This window comes from Oncorhynchus kisutch, linkage group LG11, assembly GCF_002021735.2.
Source record: "Oncorhynchus kisutch isolate 150728-3 linkage group LG11, Okis_V2, whole genome shotgun sequence".
NCBI lineage: Eukaryota > Metazoa > Chordata > Actinopteri > Salmoniformes > Salmonidae > Oncorhynchus > Oncorhynchus kisutch.
This window is the reverse complement of record NC_034184.2, coordinates 26,404,149-26,421,000: the sequence shown is the minus strand read 5'-3', so window position 1 is coordinate 26,421,000 and position 16,852 is coordinate 26,404,149. Positions and strand designations below refer to the sequence as shown.

Genomic DNA, 16,852 nt, shown 5'->3' with positions numbered 1-16,852 from the left:
TACTGCATTATGAGATGGGCAGGGAAGGCGACAGCGTGCAGCAGCGTGTAGACATCTGCCTTACTGACATAAACTTTGTGTGTGTGTGTGTGTGTGTGTGTGTGTGTGTGTGTGTGTGTGTGTGTGTGTGTGTGTGTGTGTGTGTGTGTGTGTGTGTGTGTGTGTGTGTGTGTGTGTGTGTGTGTGTGTGTGTGTGTGTGTGTGTGTGTGGTGTGTGTGTGTGTGTGTTGACATGAGACTGACATGGTGGTACAGCAGACTAATTAAGGTATAAACCACAGAACAACCTGTAGGCGATGCCCTGTGTGTCCCACATCTGCAGTGGATCCTGGGTACCTCCTGGGTGCGTGTGGACTCGGGATGACTCTGGCAGCTGCAGACACTGCCTGGGGATACAGGTGCCAAGTGGGTGACTGGGCTCCACACTACACAACTCACACTGTCTCTTTGCACTGTGTTTAAATGAGTGCTGGGCCTTTCACAACTTACCTACTGAGGGATAGAGCCCTTTACATATTACCTACAGGTGTGTGTGTTAGAGGATGATTGGGAAACCGAAGGACAGGCTCATTTTAATGGCCTGAATAGAAAGGTATCAAACACATGATTTCTTGTTAAACATGGAAGCTTGTAATATGACCTTAACCCTTGAATCTTGAACCTATGATGCACATTGGCCAATGTAAGCTCAAATAACTTGCATTTTCTACCATCTATGTTGAGTGTGAGTCATATTATTCAGGAGAGTAAAGTGCTGTGAGCTGTATCGCAGAGACACAGCACCCTTCACCCCTCGTCTCCCCAACAGGCACAGCGCAGACTGACTGGCTGTCACAGGAACTTAGTCCACATCATCTCTAGTCATCAGACAACAGGCCTCAGCCCGCTGAGTGATTGACACAAGCAAATGCAAATTCACAGAGACAGGAAGGAAAAAAATAACAAGAGTGGTGTTGGTGAGTGACAGTTGGCCACTGATAGCACATAAGCTAACGGTTGTGGATGGATGGGGCAAGCTTTAGAGCTAGATGTCCTTTAGTCCTTTCTCTCTCGCTTCCTCATCTCGCTCTCTCTATCTCTCTCCATCTCTTGCTCCCTCTCGCTCTTCTCTCTGTCTCTCGCTGTAACCCCCCCTCTCTTTCTCTCTGCACCTGAAGACATCCGTCCATCTGCCAAATCCTCCTTCATCAAGTGCTGTCCAGAGGAGGTGAGAAAAGGCCTTATTTCCGGGCGTCGTTTCAGATGAGTAGCATGTTTCATTGAGGGGAAGGGAGACGATGTAATTAGCTTGTCAGTCTGCTTCAGGCTCAGCTTGCTCTCCCCCTCTATCTTTCTCTCTCTCTCTCTCTCTCTGCCAAAAAAAAGATGGACAGAGTGACACCAGAGCGCACAGCCAGTTGATAATGTGGCAATTAATGTCATAAATAATTCCAATTGCCAATTCCATCAGAATAGACTGTAGGTGCTTTAAACGAGAAGAGTAGTCCCTTTTCATTTCCTCTAATAACCATCATCTTTCCACTTTCATTATGAGCCCTTAATACATGATGATGTGATCTGACCTCGCAATCTGTCAGACATCATTTTATTTGGGCACAAACCAAGACACAATGACAATGCATGATAACGGATGTGTATTTTGCCGTTTCTACCTTAAGCACATCATGAGAACACACTGTATGTAGAGCAATAATAGCGACCATTTCTGAAATGTCATTGACTTGCACTTGTCAATGAGAAATATAGCTGTATTATAAATGTAATCTAATTTGGTAAGAAAGACTTATGTGAGAGAAATCAATGTGAAGTGATATTTGAAAGGTTGCTAAAGCTCAAGGAAGACTGTGAATATTGATCCAGCACTGACATACAGTATCTGTGTGGGAAAATTCTTCCAAAAATCCTTCCTCCGTCTGGATCTTCAGGAAACAGGTCAATCGATCCGGTCAGGTGCGTATAGGCCAGGTTGACAGTATGTACTGTAATACATGCGTCTGCATCGTCCCAGTTTGGTGAATAATATTTACTGAGCATACAGGGTAACACTTTACCTAACTACACATTAATAACTGTAATAACGACACTGTAGTCTTCGACAGGTAATCCAGTTGAGGTGAATATTTTCAGGTGCAATGAGTGGCTATAAGGCCATGAGTTTTTCCTGACCCCCTGACCTGACCAGGTAAAAAGGCCCTACTTACTGTACATGGGATATTGCTAAGGTTTTTTCTTGCTTGGATCACCCAGCGCTATACTACAGTACTGCAACTACTTTTTATCTGCAGCATCAGTGACTTGTGTAATCTCATTTGTCTCCCTAAGTCAAGCTACTCTAAATGGCCCACATTTGAGTGACACTAAACTCCTTCCTCGGAAATGTATGAGCGAATAAAATGAGCTCAGCACATGTAAAGGCCCTGGTAATGCATTGTAAAACACCGTTAAACACTTCAGATGTATCTTCGGAGCCCAGGAAGGTCGCCACGGCAGTAATATATTGTCTGCGTTATAATGTCTCAAGGTCGTGTCAGTTTTGCCTACTTAATGCATGGATTCCTGTTACTCACACAAACTCCAATCATCCCTGCGGAGCCTTGGGATGAACATTTGACTAAGTAAATCAGCCAACATCCTGGCATTTCTATTACCTTCTTATATGCTACTGACAGAGGAGATGAATAATACCAAATAAAAACACATGGCTGTAGATCATATTTACAACTGCTCAGAGTGAGCCAGGTGCTCAGAACACTGCAGTCTGTTAGCTGGTATAGTGTTTGTCATCCTGTAGTCAGTATACAATAGGGGGGGTTAGAAGTACGGGCTTGACATTGATGCTTAGCTTCAGTGCTTCCTCTCATCCCACCCATCACTGTAATGATTGTGCTATTTATTGCATGAGAATCATTTTCTTTGAATAAAGAATTTAAATTACTATTTTAATGTAATTAATGTAGCTATCCCGAGGGGGTACATAGTTACCACACTCATGAATATATTAATGCATGTCAGTGTCAATGGTGACCCTTGTATGGCAACAGTACTGTATGTGTTTTATTCACTTTCAATTCATTGTATTTGATTGAATTTCATTACATTTTTTGTTTTTTACTAATGTTTTTAGTCACCATAAAGTCATAATCTCCTAAATATATCTAATAAAAGTGCTGTAATGGTAGATGTCGGGTTCCTATGGCAAGGGCTGAGTATTTGTTGATGAGCCTTTTGATGAAACAACATCAACAGCATTAAATAAACAACAAACAACAACAGAACATAGTGAGGTATTACTTGAGATTAACAAAAACTGACATTCTCAACATTTATGCTTCATCCGTATCAATAAATTCATAATTACATGATTCTTCTGGCACGGCTAAGAAATGTGGAATGTTCAATTTGGCACATGACAACAAACATGTTTTGCATCTGAACATTCTCCCCCTCTGGCCTTGGTTCTTCTCCACATCAAGAGAAACAAGCCTGAGGTGTCGATTTCACATGCTTGACTTGGACAATCAAACATTTCATAGGAAAATGCTGGAAATATTGGCATTTACTAACATTCTCCAACAGGTCCTGAGGGTAGACTTGTACCTGACGACTAAAAATGAGCTAGAACAAGAAATGCCCTCTGGAGAGAGGGTCTATGTGGATTTTACAAGGAGGCCAATTCTGTGTAACAGCTTTATGTACAAGAAAAAACTCTGACTGAGAGTTGAACAAATATATACAAATATTACACTGAAAACAATGACACAACCATTAGAATACAAAGCTGACTCTCTCTTCTCTGTTCTCATCCTCCTAGATCTATCCGCTGCTTTCAACACCGTGAACCATCAGATCCTCCTCTCAGGGCTGGGTGTCTCAGGCTCTACACACTCTTAGATTGCGTCCTGCCTGGCAGGTCCCTCCTACCAGGTGATGTGGAGAGGATCTGAGTCTGCACCACATGCTCTTACTACTGGTGTCCTCCAGGGCTCGGTTCTAGGCCATCTTCTGTTCTCTATACACAGTCACTCGGCACGTCATATCCTCACATGGTCTCTTCGATCATTGCTATGCTGATGACACTGAACTACTTTTCTCCTTCCCCCTTTATGACACCCAGGTGGCGACACCTCGACAAGATGGAGCTGCTCTTCCCCTTGGGGGAGACCTGCCCACTCCACGGTGTCCCCCTCCCAGAGTGAATTTTCTCCAAACATCAAAGCAGTGACTTGGTCCTGTAGGTTCATACGCTACAACATCCACAGAGTACGACCCTTCCTCACACAAGAAGCGGTGCATGTCATCTCCAATCTAGACCTATGCAACTTTCTGTTGGCTGAGCTCCCTGCTTGTGCCATCAACTTTTCCAGAACGCCGCAGCCCTCCTCGTATTCAACATTCCCAAGTTCTCCCATGTCACCCCACTCCTCCACACACTCCACTGGCTTCCAGCCGAAGCTTGCATCCATTAAAAGACCATGGTGCTTGCCTACGTAGCATTACATTTTAGCAGACGCTTTTATTCAGAGCGATTTACAGTAGTGCATTCATCTTAAGATAGCTCGGTGAGACAACACCATATCACATTTGTAGCAAATACATTTTCACTCAACAAAGTAGTTATGCCCCTCCCGGCCTTCAGGCTTTGCTCAAACTCTACACCCCAAACCGAGGACTCCGTTCTGCCACCTCTGGTTTCTTGGTCATCCCACCACTACTGGGGGTCTGCTCCCGCTCAGCCCTGGCGAATCTCTTCTCTGTCCTGGCACTCCAATGGTGGAACCAGCTTCCCCCTGAAGCTAGGACAGCAGAGTCCCTGCCCATCTTCCGAAAATGTCTGAAACCCTACACCTTCAACCCCTTCAAACCCCTTCAAATAGTATCTAAAATGAATCCCACTAGCACTGACTACTGATAACTACTTTATTGAAGGTAAATAGACTTGCTATGACTGTAATATGTGGTTGTCTCACCCAGCTTCAGGAGGTGAGGTCATGTGTGCTAGCAAGGCAGAGGGCCTGGGTATGAGCCGAATCAAGGGGAAGTGGTACTCACTCAAAAGCAGCGTAACGTCTTTTACATTAGCATAAAAACAAGGCTATTGAATGCTGTACTGCCTTGAAACTGGTGACTACGGATAGATATGGATTTTTGGTTCAGAATTATCATAGAATGTCATATCAGTCTTTGTGAGAGGTCTACTGTATGCACATTGACAATAAAGAGCATATCACAATCCTAAATGTCTGTGAACAGTCAACTTTATACATATAAAGACAAAGTGGAGTCGCAATTAGGGCTGCAGAATTCCCTGGTTTTCCTGAAATACATGTTGGAGGATTCCCAGAATAAGAAGGGAATAAGCAGGAACATCAATGTTTTGCTTCCAGACAAACTAAACACCTTCTTTTGCGCTTTGAGGATAATACAGTGCCACGGACACGGCACGCTACCAAAGACTGTAGTCTCTCCTTCTCCGTGGCCGACGTGAGTAAAATATATAAACGTCTTAACCCTCGCAAGGCTGCCGGTCCAGACGGCATCCCTAGCCGCATCCTCAGAGCATGCGCAGACCAGCTGGCTGGTGTGTTTACAGACTCGGGGCTCCCAAGTGGTGCAGCAGCCTAAGGCACTGTATCTCAGTGCAAGAGGCATCACTACAGTTCCTGGTTTGAATCCAGGCTGTGTCACATCGGTAGTGATTGGGAGTACCATAGGGCGGCACACATTTGGCCCATCGTCGTCCGGTTTTGGCCGGGGTAGGCCGTCATTGTAAATAAGGTTTTGTTTTTAACTGACTTGCCTAGTTAAATAAAGGTTCAATTTAAAAAATGAAAATAAATAAACATATTCAATCAATCCCTATCCCAGTCTGCTGTCCCCACATGCTTCAATATGGCCACCATTGTTCCTGTTCCCAAGAAAGCAAAGGTAACTGAACAAAATTACTATCGCCCCGTAGCACTCACTTCTGTCATTATGGAGTGCTTTGAGAGACTAGTCAATGATATCACCTCCACCCTACATGTCACCCTAGACCCACTTCAATTTGCTTACCGCCCCAAAAGGTCCACGGACGATGCAATCGCCATCACATTGTACACTGCCCTATCCCACCTGGACAAGAGGAATACCTATGTAAGAATGCTGTTCATTGACTACAGCTCCGCATTCAACACTATAGTACCCTCAAAACTCATCATTAAGCTTGAGACCCTGGGTCTCGACCCCGCCCTGTGCAACTGGGTCCTGGACTTCCTGATGGACCACCCCCAGGTGGTGGTGAAGGTAGGAAACAACATCTCCACTCTGCTGATCCTCAACACTGGGGCCCCACAAGGGTGCGTTCTCAGCCCCCTCCTGTACTCTCTGTTCACCCATGACTACGTGGTCATGCATGACTCCAACTAAATCATCAAGTTTGCAGACAACACAACAGTGGTAGGCTTCATTACCAACGACAACGAGACAGCCTACAGGGAGGAGGTGAGGATTCTCGGAGTATGGTGTCAGGAAAATAACCTCTCAAAACAAAAGAGATGACTCTGGACTTCAGGAAACAGCAAAGGGAGTACCCCCCTATCAACATCGATGGGACAGCAGTGGAGAAGGTGGAAAGAGCAGGGCTCTCCAGAAGGTGGTGCGGTCTACAAACGTATCACCGGGAGCAAACTACCTGCCCTCCAGGACACCTACAGCACCCGATGTCAAAGGAAGGCAAAAAAGATAATCAAGGACAATACCACCCGAGCCACTGCCTATTCACCCTGCTTCCATCCAGAAGGAGAGGTCAGTGCAGGTGCATCAAAGCTGGGACCGAGAGACTGAAAAACAGCTTCTATCTCAAGACCATCAGATTGTTAAACAGCCACCACTAACATTGAGTGGCTGCTGCCTACTTACAGACTTGATATCATTGGCTAAATGGAACACTAGTCACTTTAATAAAGCCACTTTAAGAATGTTTACATTTCTCGCATTACTCATCTCATATGTATATACTGTATACTGTATCCTTCACTGTCTATTCTATCTATTACATCTTAGCCGCTCTGTCACTGCTCATCCATATATTTTTATATTTATATATTCTTATCCCATTCCTTTACTAGATTGTGCGTATTAGGTTTTGTTGTGGAATTGTTGATATTACCTGTTAGATACTGCTGCACTGTCGGATCTAGAAGCATAAGCATTACGCTACACTCGCAATAACATCTGTGTATGTGACCAATAAGATTGGAATTGATTTGATATGAATACACACAGCATGGACCCTACAGTACTATGCCCTGAGGAAACTGTGGTGTCTGTCTGACTGTTGTGTCAGTTGACTGCCGATCTGTCTGCCTGTAGTGGTGTGGACTTGGGTTGGGTTGTTGCCGAAACATCTCCATTGTGACTACTGATAATACACCAAAGTAATACTTCATTTGTAAGTGCTGGCCGTCTTTATCTTACAAGCCATGTTAAAAGACATGGAGATCTCTGGAAGAGCTGGGAATGATCCCTTGGGGGATTGTTCACCACAAATGAAATCCTTGAATCATGAACACTCTGAAGGTGAACTGCTCCCGATATGAAATTGTATGCCTGAACTTCATGTATGTTTTGTCCTCCCACTGTGAATAATGAGTGGATGTACAATCTCGCATTTTTGATTTATCTTCGACCTGCATGTCTTTCAGGTGGCAATTTAGCTTTTTGTAAATATCTGAAATTAATGCAAAGACGGAGCATTGTGAGAAGACATTACGTATCCTCTCCAGACGGTATTATGTCAAAGGGAAATTGTATTTTCCCAGCTAGATATAATTAATTACTTCGTGCAGAGAGTCAGAGGCGCACATACGGCTCACACATTTTGTGTACAAATTGCATTTTCTGTTTCAATAAAGCTTTCCACACAAGAGAAATATATTATTAGTGTTTTCTTTCCTTCAAACCAAGATACCAGAGACTAATACAGCTTAGAAACAGAGATTGATTGACCATGAGGTTTGTGTGAGCTGGAAATAATTGTCATTCTTTGGGACAATCACAGGTACTTTAGCACTTTCAGGATCTTCAAACTTTCTTTTCAGGGTTTTGAAACACCATATTTTGGGGATTTGTAAAAAATATTTCTGGGATTCTAAACAAAATTTTCTGAGTTTAAAAATGTATTTTCCGCAGTTGAAAATCTTTTGGGGGGTTTTAAAGCAATTTTGGGTGGTTTGAAACAATTGTGGGTGGTTTGCATTAAAACTGCATTAAATCGACGTACAGTCTCTAGTGAAAGTCTACACACCCTTTGCACTGTCATCACATTTTGGTGCCTTATATCTATAAAGGGATTACATTTTCCTACCAATCTACACAACCTACTCCATGATCATCAGTCTCTAACAGCCTGGTCACACCAGCCACAACCCTGCACAGCATGGCTGACAGAGCCTTTTCACGCGATCCCTCCATTCTAGAACACTGTACCTGTACATCAAGGAGGCAGCTTCAATTTCGTAATTTAAAACGCAACTAAACGCCTACCTATTCAAGCTGGCTTTGAATTTTTGATCGCTTAATTTGCTTAAAGGCCCAGTGCAGTCAAAATTTGTGGTTTTATATATATTTCCACACTGAGGTTGGAATAATACTATGAGATTGTGACAATTATGAGTGCCCTTTTAGTGTAAGAGATGTTTGAAAAGACTGCCTAGTACAAGTTCTGCTTGTTTTGGTGGGATGGAGTTTTGGCCTGCCTGGTGACATAGTTAATAGACCAATAAGAAAGGGAGGTCCAAACCTCTCTGCCAACAATAGCTAGTTTTCAGTTTTCCCCTCCCCACTTAGACTACTCCCAGACAGTCGTACATAAATTCTTGCTTGAAAAATTGCTCTTTGCACAGGATCTATTTTTGTTAATTTTTTATCACTTTAATTGAAAACAAATACAGTAAGGTACTTAGTTACCCAGAAATGATTTGACATTGTGATAAAATGTCTGCATTGGACCTTTAAAGTCTATCTGCTGCTCTGGTAGGTAATGGACCTTTAAATTCTATCTGCTGCTCTGGTAGGTAATGGACCTTTAAAGTATTTCTGCTGCTCTGGTAGGTAATGGACCTTTAAAGTCTATCTGCTGCTCTGGTAGGTAATGGACCTTTAAAGTATTTCTGCTGCTCTGGTAGGTAATGGACCTTTAAAGTATATCTGCTGCTCTGGTAGGTAATGGACCTTTAAAGTCTATCTGCTGCTCTGGTAGGTAATGGACCTTTAAAGTCTATCTGCTGCTCTGGTAGGTAATGGACCTTTAAAGTCTATCTGCTGCTCTGGTAGGTAATGGACCTTTAAAGTCTATCTGCTGCTCTGGTAGGTAATGGACCTTTAAAGTCTATCTGCTGCTCTGGTAGGTAATGGACCTTTAAAGTCTATCTGCTGCTCTGGTAGGTAATGGACCTTTAAAGTATTTCTGCTGCTCTGGTAGGTAATGGACCTTTAAAGTCTATCTGCTGCTCTGGTAGGTAATGGACCTTTAAAGTCTATCTGCTGCTCTGGTAGGTAATGGACCTTTAAAGTCTATCTGCTGCTCTGGTAGGTAATGGACCTTTAAAGTCTATCTGCTGCTCTGGTAGGTAATGGACCTTTAAAGTCTATCTGCTGCTCTGGTAGGTAATGATTGATGTAATGTGATAGTTTTTTTCTCCTTTATATGTATTGATGCCATTTTTTGTTTTGTTTGTGTTTTCTACCTTATGTGCATTGAGCATGGGAAATGTTCTCTATAAATAATTATTATAATGAATATTAATAACACAAATTATTGATCTGAATATACAGCAGCTTGTGTGAATGTCATTAAGCTAAATGTTTATTGGTTGTTTGTCTGCGTGGTAAAGTTTAATCGTGAACCATAACATTTGGGTATTACATATTCTGTTTCACAGGCGGGCTGATAAGCCTAACCTCGACCATCTTCCAAAACATATTGATTAGGCTGTGAGAACAGAGCATGCAGGCAGAAGATAAACTTGAGACAATTCAGTTCCCACTCAAGTCCTCCTCCATTACATGATCAAGAGAAAGTTGTACTCAGGAAGTGAAAGAGTTGTAGGTGGATTATTCTGTAGGTTAGGGTTAAGGGTTTCAGAGCAGACGAAACAACTGCTGAATTTAATTGTTTTTTTTCTCAGGTCACCACCCTTATAACCTACCCCAAAGACCTAGATTCAATCAAATCAAGCGTTCACCGGCACTAACAGACACACGTGTTGGAGCCATCAAATCGGTGTGCAGCTGCTCCTGCGATCATTGTCAGGATACACCCTACTCACATTAGAAGTTCAGAGTGAGAAAGTGTAGTCTATATATATTGAACAAAAATATAAAAACATGGGCCTCCCGAGTGGCGTAGTGGTCTAAGGCACTGCTAGCTGTAACGAAGCCGGCCGTGACTGGGAGGCCCATGAGGCATCGCACAATCGGCCCAGCGTCGTCCGGGTTAGGGGAGGGTTTGGCCAGCCAGGATGTCCTTGTCCCATCGCGTTCTACTGACTCCTGTGGCGGGCCGGGCGCATATGCACTCTGACATGGTCTCCAAGTGTATAACGTTTTCTCCAACGGGTTAAGCGTGCATTGTGTCAAAAAGCAGTGCAGCTTGGTGGGGTAGGGTTTCGTGGGGACACAGCTCTCGACCTTCACCTCTCCCGAGTCCGTACTGAAGTTGCAGCGATGGGACAAGACTATAACTACCAATTGAAAACCATTAAATTGGGGAGAAAAGGGGGTATAAATAAATATCTATATACAGTTGAAGTTGGAAGTTTACATACACCTTAGCAAAATACATTTAAACTCCGTTTTTCACAATTCCTGACATTAAATCCTAGTAAAAATGCCCTGTCTTAGGTCAGTTAGGATCACCACTTTATTTTAAGAATGTGAAATGTCAGAATAATAGTAGAGAATGATTTATTTCAGCTTTTATTTAATTCATCACATTCCCAGTGGGTCAGAAGTTTACATACACTCAATTCGTATTTGGTAGCATTGCCTTTAAATTGTTTAACTTGGGTCAAACATTTAGGGTAACCTTCCACAAGCTTCCCACAATACATTGGATGAATTTTGGCCAATTCCTCCTGACAGAGCTGGTGTAACTGAGTCAGGTTTGTAGGCCTCCTTGCTCGCACATGCTTTTTCAGTTCTGTTCACAAATTCTCTACAGGATTGAGGTCAGAGCTTTGTGATGGCCAGTCCAATACCTTGACTTTGTTGTCCTTAAGCCATTTTGCCACAACTTTGGAAGTATGCTTGGGGTCATTGTCCATTTGGAAGACCCATTTGCGACCAAGCTGTAACTGATGTCTTGAGATGTTGCGTCAATATATCAACATCATTTTCCTTTCTCATAATTCCATGTCTTTTGTGAAGTGCACCAGTCCCTCCTGCAGCAAAGTACCCCCACAACATGATGCTGCCACCCCTGTGCTTCACGGTCGGAATGGTGTTCTTCGGTGTGCAAGCCTCCCCATTTTCACTCCAAACATAACAATGGTCATTATGGCCATTTTTGTTTCTTTTGACCAGAGGACATTTCTCCAAAAAGTATGATCTTTGTCCCCATGTGCAGTTGTAAACCGCAGTCAGGCATTTTTATGGCAGTTTTGGAGCATTGGCTTCTTCCTTGCTGAGCTACCTTCCAGGTTATGTCGATATAGGACTCATTTTACTGTGGATATAGATACCTTTGTACCGGTTTCCTCCAGCATCTTCACAAGGTCCATTGCTGTTGTTCTGAGATTGATTTGCACTTTTCACACCAAAGTACGTTCATCTCTAAGAGACAGAACGCGTCTCGTTCCTGAGAGGTATGACGGCTGCGTGGTCCCATGATGTTTATACCTACGTCCTATTGTTTGTACAGATGAATGTGGTACCTCCAGGCGTTTGGAAATTGCTCCCAAGGATGAACCAGACTTGTGGAGATCTTCAATTTTTTGTCTGAGGTCTTGGCTGATTTCTTTTGATTTTCCCATGATGTCAAGCAAAGAGGCACTGAGTTTGAAGGTAGGCCTTGAAATACATCCACAGGTACACCTCCAATTGACTCAAATGATGTCAATTAGCCTATCAGAAGCTTCTAAAGCCATGACATAATTTTCTGGAGTTTTCCAAACTGTTTAAAGGCACAGTCAACTTAGTGTATGTAAACGTACACTACATATATATATATATATATATATATATATATATATATATATATATACACTGCTCAAAAAAATAAAGGGAACACTTAAACAACACAATGTAACTCAAATCAATCACACTTCTGTGAAATCAAACTGTCCACTTAGGAAGCAACACTGATTGACAATAAATTTCACATGCTGTTGTGCAAATGGAATAGACAACAGGTAGAAATGATAGGCAATTAGCAAGACACCCCCAATAAAGGAGTGGTTCTGCAGGTGGGGACCACAGACCACTTCCCAGTTCCTATGCTTCCTGGCTGATGTTTTGGTCACTTTTGAATGCTGGCGGTGCTTTCACTCTAGTGGTAGCATGAGACGGAGTCTACAACCCACACAAGTGGCTCAGGTAGTGCAGCTCATCCAGGATGGCACATCAATGCGAGCTGTGGCAAGAAGGTTTGCTGTGTCTGTCAGCGTAATGTCCAGAGCATGGAGGCGCTACCAGGAGACAGGCCAGTACATCAGGAGACGTGGAGGAGGCCGTAGGAGGGCAACAACCCAGCAGCAGGCCCGCTACCTCCGCATTTGTGCACGGAGGAGCACTGCCAGAGCCCTGCAAAATGACCTCCAGCAGGCCACAAATGTGCATGTGTCTGCTCAAACGGTCAGAAACAGACTCCATGAGGGTGGTATGAGGGCCCGACGTCCACAGGTGGGGGTTGTGCTTACAGCCCAACACCGTGCAGGACGTTTGGCATTTGCCAGAGAACACCAAGATTGGCAAATTCGCCACTGGCGCCCTGTGCTCTTCACAGATGAAAGCAGGTTCACACTGAGCACGTGACAGACATGACAGAGTCTGGAGACGCCGTGGAGAACGTTCTGCTGCCTGCAACATCCTCCAGCATGACCGGTTTGGCGGTGGGTCAGTCATGGTGTGGGGTGGCATTTCTTTGGGGGGCCGCACAGCCCTCCATGTGCTCGCCAGAGGTAGCCTGACTGCCATTAGGTACCGAGATGAGATCCTCAGACTCCTTGTGAGACCATATGCTGGTGCGGTTGGCCCTGGGTTCCTCCTAATGCAAGACAATGCTAGACCTCATGTGGCTGGAGTGTGTCAGCAGTTCCAGCAAGAGGAAGGCATTGATGCTATGGACTGGCCCGCCCGTTCCCCAGACCTGAATCCAATTGTGCACATCTGGGACATCATGTCTCTCTCCATCCACCAACGCCACGTTGCACCACAGACTGTCCAGGAGTTGGCGGATGCTTTAGTCCAGGTCTGGGAGGAGATTCCTCAGGAGACCATCCGTCACCTCATCAGGAGCATGCCCAGGCGTTGTAGGGAGGTCATACAGGCACGTGGAGGCCACACACACTACTGAGTCTCATGTTGACTTGTTTTAAGGACATTACATCAAAGTTGGATCAGCCTGTAGTGTGGTTTTCCACTTTAATTTAGAGTGTGTCTCCAAATCCAGACCTCCATGGGTTGATAAATTTGATTTCCGTTGATAATTTTTGTGTGATTTTGTTGTCAGCACATTCAACTTTGTAAAGAAAAAAGTATTTAATAAGAATATTTCATTCATTCAGATCTAGGATGTGTTATTTCAGTGTTCCCTTTATTTTTTTGAGCAGTGTATATTTACATACATACATATATATATACATACATACATACATCATACATACATATATATATATAAATATAAATAAACACAACATGTAAAGTGTTGGTCCCTGTTTCATGAGCTGAAAAAAAAGATTTTACATACAAATTTTACATATGCACAAAAAGCGTATTTCTCTAAATTGTTGTGCACACGTTTGCTTACATCCCTTTTAGTGAGCATTTATCTTTTGCCAAGATAATTTATCCACCTGATGAGTGGCATATCAAGAAGCTAATTCAACAACATGGTCTTTACACAGGTGCACCTTGTGCTGGGGACAATAAAAGGCCGTTCTAAAATGTGCAGTTTTGTCACATAACACAATGCCAATGATGTCACATGCTTTGAAGGAAAATGCAATTGGCATGCTCACTGCAGTATTGTCCACAAGACCACTTACCAGATACTTTTATGTTAATTTCTCTACAATAAACCGCCTCCAACTTTTGTTTTAAGATAATTTGGCAGTAGTATGTCCAACCAGCCTCACAACCACAGACCACATGTAACCATGCCAGCCCGGGACCTTTACATCTGGCTTCTTCACCTGCGACATCGTCGGGGACCAGCCACCCGGACAGCTGATGAAAATGAGGAGTATTTCTGTCTGTAATAAAGCCCTTTTGTGGGGAAAAACTCATTCTGATTGGCTGGTCCTGGCTCCCAAGTGGGTGGGCCTATGCCCCATAGCTGCGCCCCTGCCCAGTCGTGAAATCCATAGATTAGGGCCTAAAGAATATAGTTAATTTGACTGATTTCCTTATATGAACTATAACTCAGTAAAATCGTTGAAATTGTTGCATGTTGCATTTATATTTTTGTTCAGTAGAAATAATTACGCTCAAATTGAAAAATTGTTGAACAAACTGAGGATTTTGTATTGTCCTAATCGAGGTGTAGATGACATTTTACATTCCAGTGTTCCAACTTGTAAACAAGGCTGCATGGGACTTCTGTTAATGCCAGGAGCCACTTGTGGAGTTCACAGCTTTAACACCTCCGACATGTCAAAACAACCACTATGCGGATGTCGGCTAAAGCGGATCTGATTGAATAGAGCCCTATGTGTGCTGCAGTGTTGCTTTTGTGTTCCTGTGCAACAAACAGAACTTGGTTCGCTCGTGCAACATGGAAAGCTATGATCCGTTAATGATGTCACTTGTTAAATCCACTTCAATCAGTGTCGATGAAGGGGAGGAGACAGGTTAAAGAAGTATTTTTAAGCCTTGAGATAATTGGGACATGGATTGTGTATGTGAATGGATGAATAGGCAAGACAAAATATTTAAGTGCCTTTGAACAGGATATGGTAGTATGTGTATCAAGTAGGTCCACCACCTAAAGGACATCCAGCCAACTTAAAACAACTGTGGGAAGAATTGGGGTCAATGCCAGCATCCCCGTGGAACATTTTTGACACCTTGTAGAGTCCCTGCACGCCAAATTGAGGCTTCTCTAATTGCAAAAAAAAAGGGGGGGGGGGTGCAACTCAATATTAGGAAGGTATTCTTAATGTTTGGTATACTCAGTGTACATCCTTAAATGCCTTTGATGGCGTGTCTTTACTTTTTCTATTTGAAGACAGTGTACAGTATACATCATGTTACAGAATAACTAGCAGAATTCAACTGGATAGCTATTAGCATGAACGGCAGGCGATATGTTCTTTCTACCTCAGGTTCCAGGGAATTATTTCCGTGGTGCACCATAACAAACACTTGATTTGGAGACACGTCTCATAGTCGTGTGATTCTTACAGAATTTGAATTGATTATCATGTCACTCAGTAAATCCAAACCCCCTAAATCCCAAACAGTCCCACACTTTTACCAGGCTCTATGTGCCAGCAAGTCAAGCCTGGGGACGAGGTTAAGGCTGAGGTAAGGGGGTGAGGTTTGGCGCTAGGGTCAGGGTTGAGCCAGGATGAGCCAGGATGTCGACTGAGCAAGGATGTGTTATTTTGTATTGGATAAAAAGTTATTATGAGTTGGGTAAACTGATTGATTCATTTTGAGTTAGTTATGTTTTTGTTGTTGTTGAGTTGAGTAAACTGTTGATTCATTTGAGCTTTTAGTAAACGTATTCTTTTTATTTAGATAAATGCATTCTTTTGAGTTGGTTTGTGTTGGTTAAACATTTTGGGAAACATTTTTTGAGTTGGATATACTGATTGGTTAATATTATTTTGAGTTGGTTTGTGTTGGTTAAACATTTTGGGAAACATTTTTTGAGTTGGATATACTGATTGGTTAATATTATTTTGAGTTGGTTTGTGTTGGTTAAACATTTTGGGAAACATTTTTTGAGTTGGATATACTGATTGGTTAATATTATTTTGAGTTGGATAAACTTATTAAAAAGTCCCTCTGGCTAGAGGATTTTCCTCAACACCGACTGGGAGAAACAAGAGGGCTCAATAGAAAAGTTATACTTGATTTCAAAGCACGGTAATAATGACAAGTTATGAGACTCCTCTAGTTCCCTCCAGGGCCTCTAAATAGTTTTCACTGGTTATTTGATTGTCAGTACTTAGATCAAACAAAGCCAGAGTGACAATTTTACAAAGAAAAAAAAATACTAATTACAAATGGCATTGGAAGAAAGAGAAAACAGCCCTTCCCCTGTGCCTTTGTTGTTCTCCTTTAATTCTGTTAATTGGCCCTAGGTAAAGATTAGCTCTTGCCAATTTAATACAGGCTCAAATGAAGCTGCACTCACTCACACACGCACACACACACACCTGCACTCACTCACACACATCTCTCTGCCTGCTTGCCTGGTTGCTATTGACACAGTGTCAGAGCTAAGAGGGGATGGCTTAATCAGCACGGACATTCTCTGCATTGATTTGACATGGCTATGTAATGACCTTGTTGTTTTGGTAAAGGTTGACTGTTCATCTGCGATGGTGCTGATGATGCACTGGGCATGCCACATTGTCATGGAAACCGCTATCACACATGGCTGAGCTGGAATAGATCGTTTTTGTATATCTGTCTCCGTATCTGT

General features: G+C 43.0%; 1 long non-coding RNA gene across 1 annotated transcript; it reads left to right on the top strand.

Annotated features, from left to right (window-relative positions):
* Positions 1-973: 973 nt before the first annotated feature.
* Positions 974-5,237, top strand: LOC109899133 (uncharacterized). Its single transcript, XR_002256436.2, has 3 exons — positions 974-1,207; positions 3,812-3,924; positions 4,115-5,237. It is a non-coding gene; the product is annotated as an uncharacterized LOC109899133 (long non-coding RNA).
* The last annotated feature ends 11,615 nt before the right edge of the window (positions 5,238-16,852 follow it).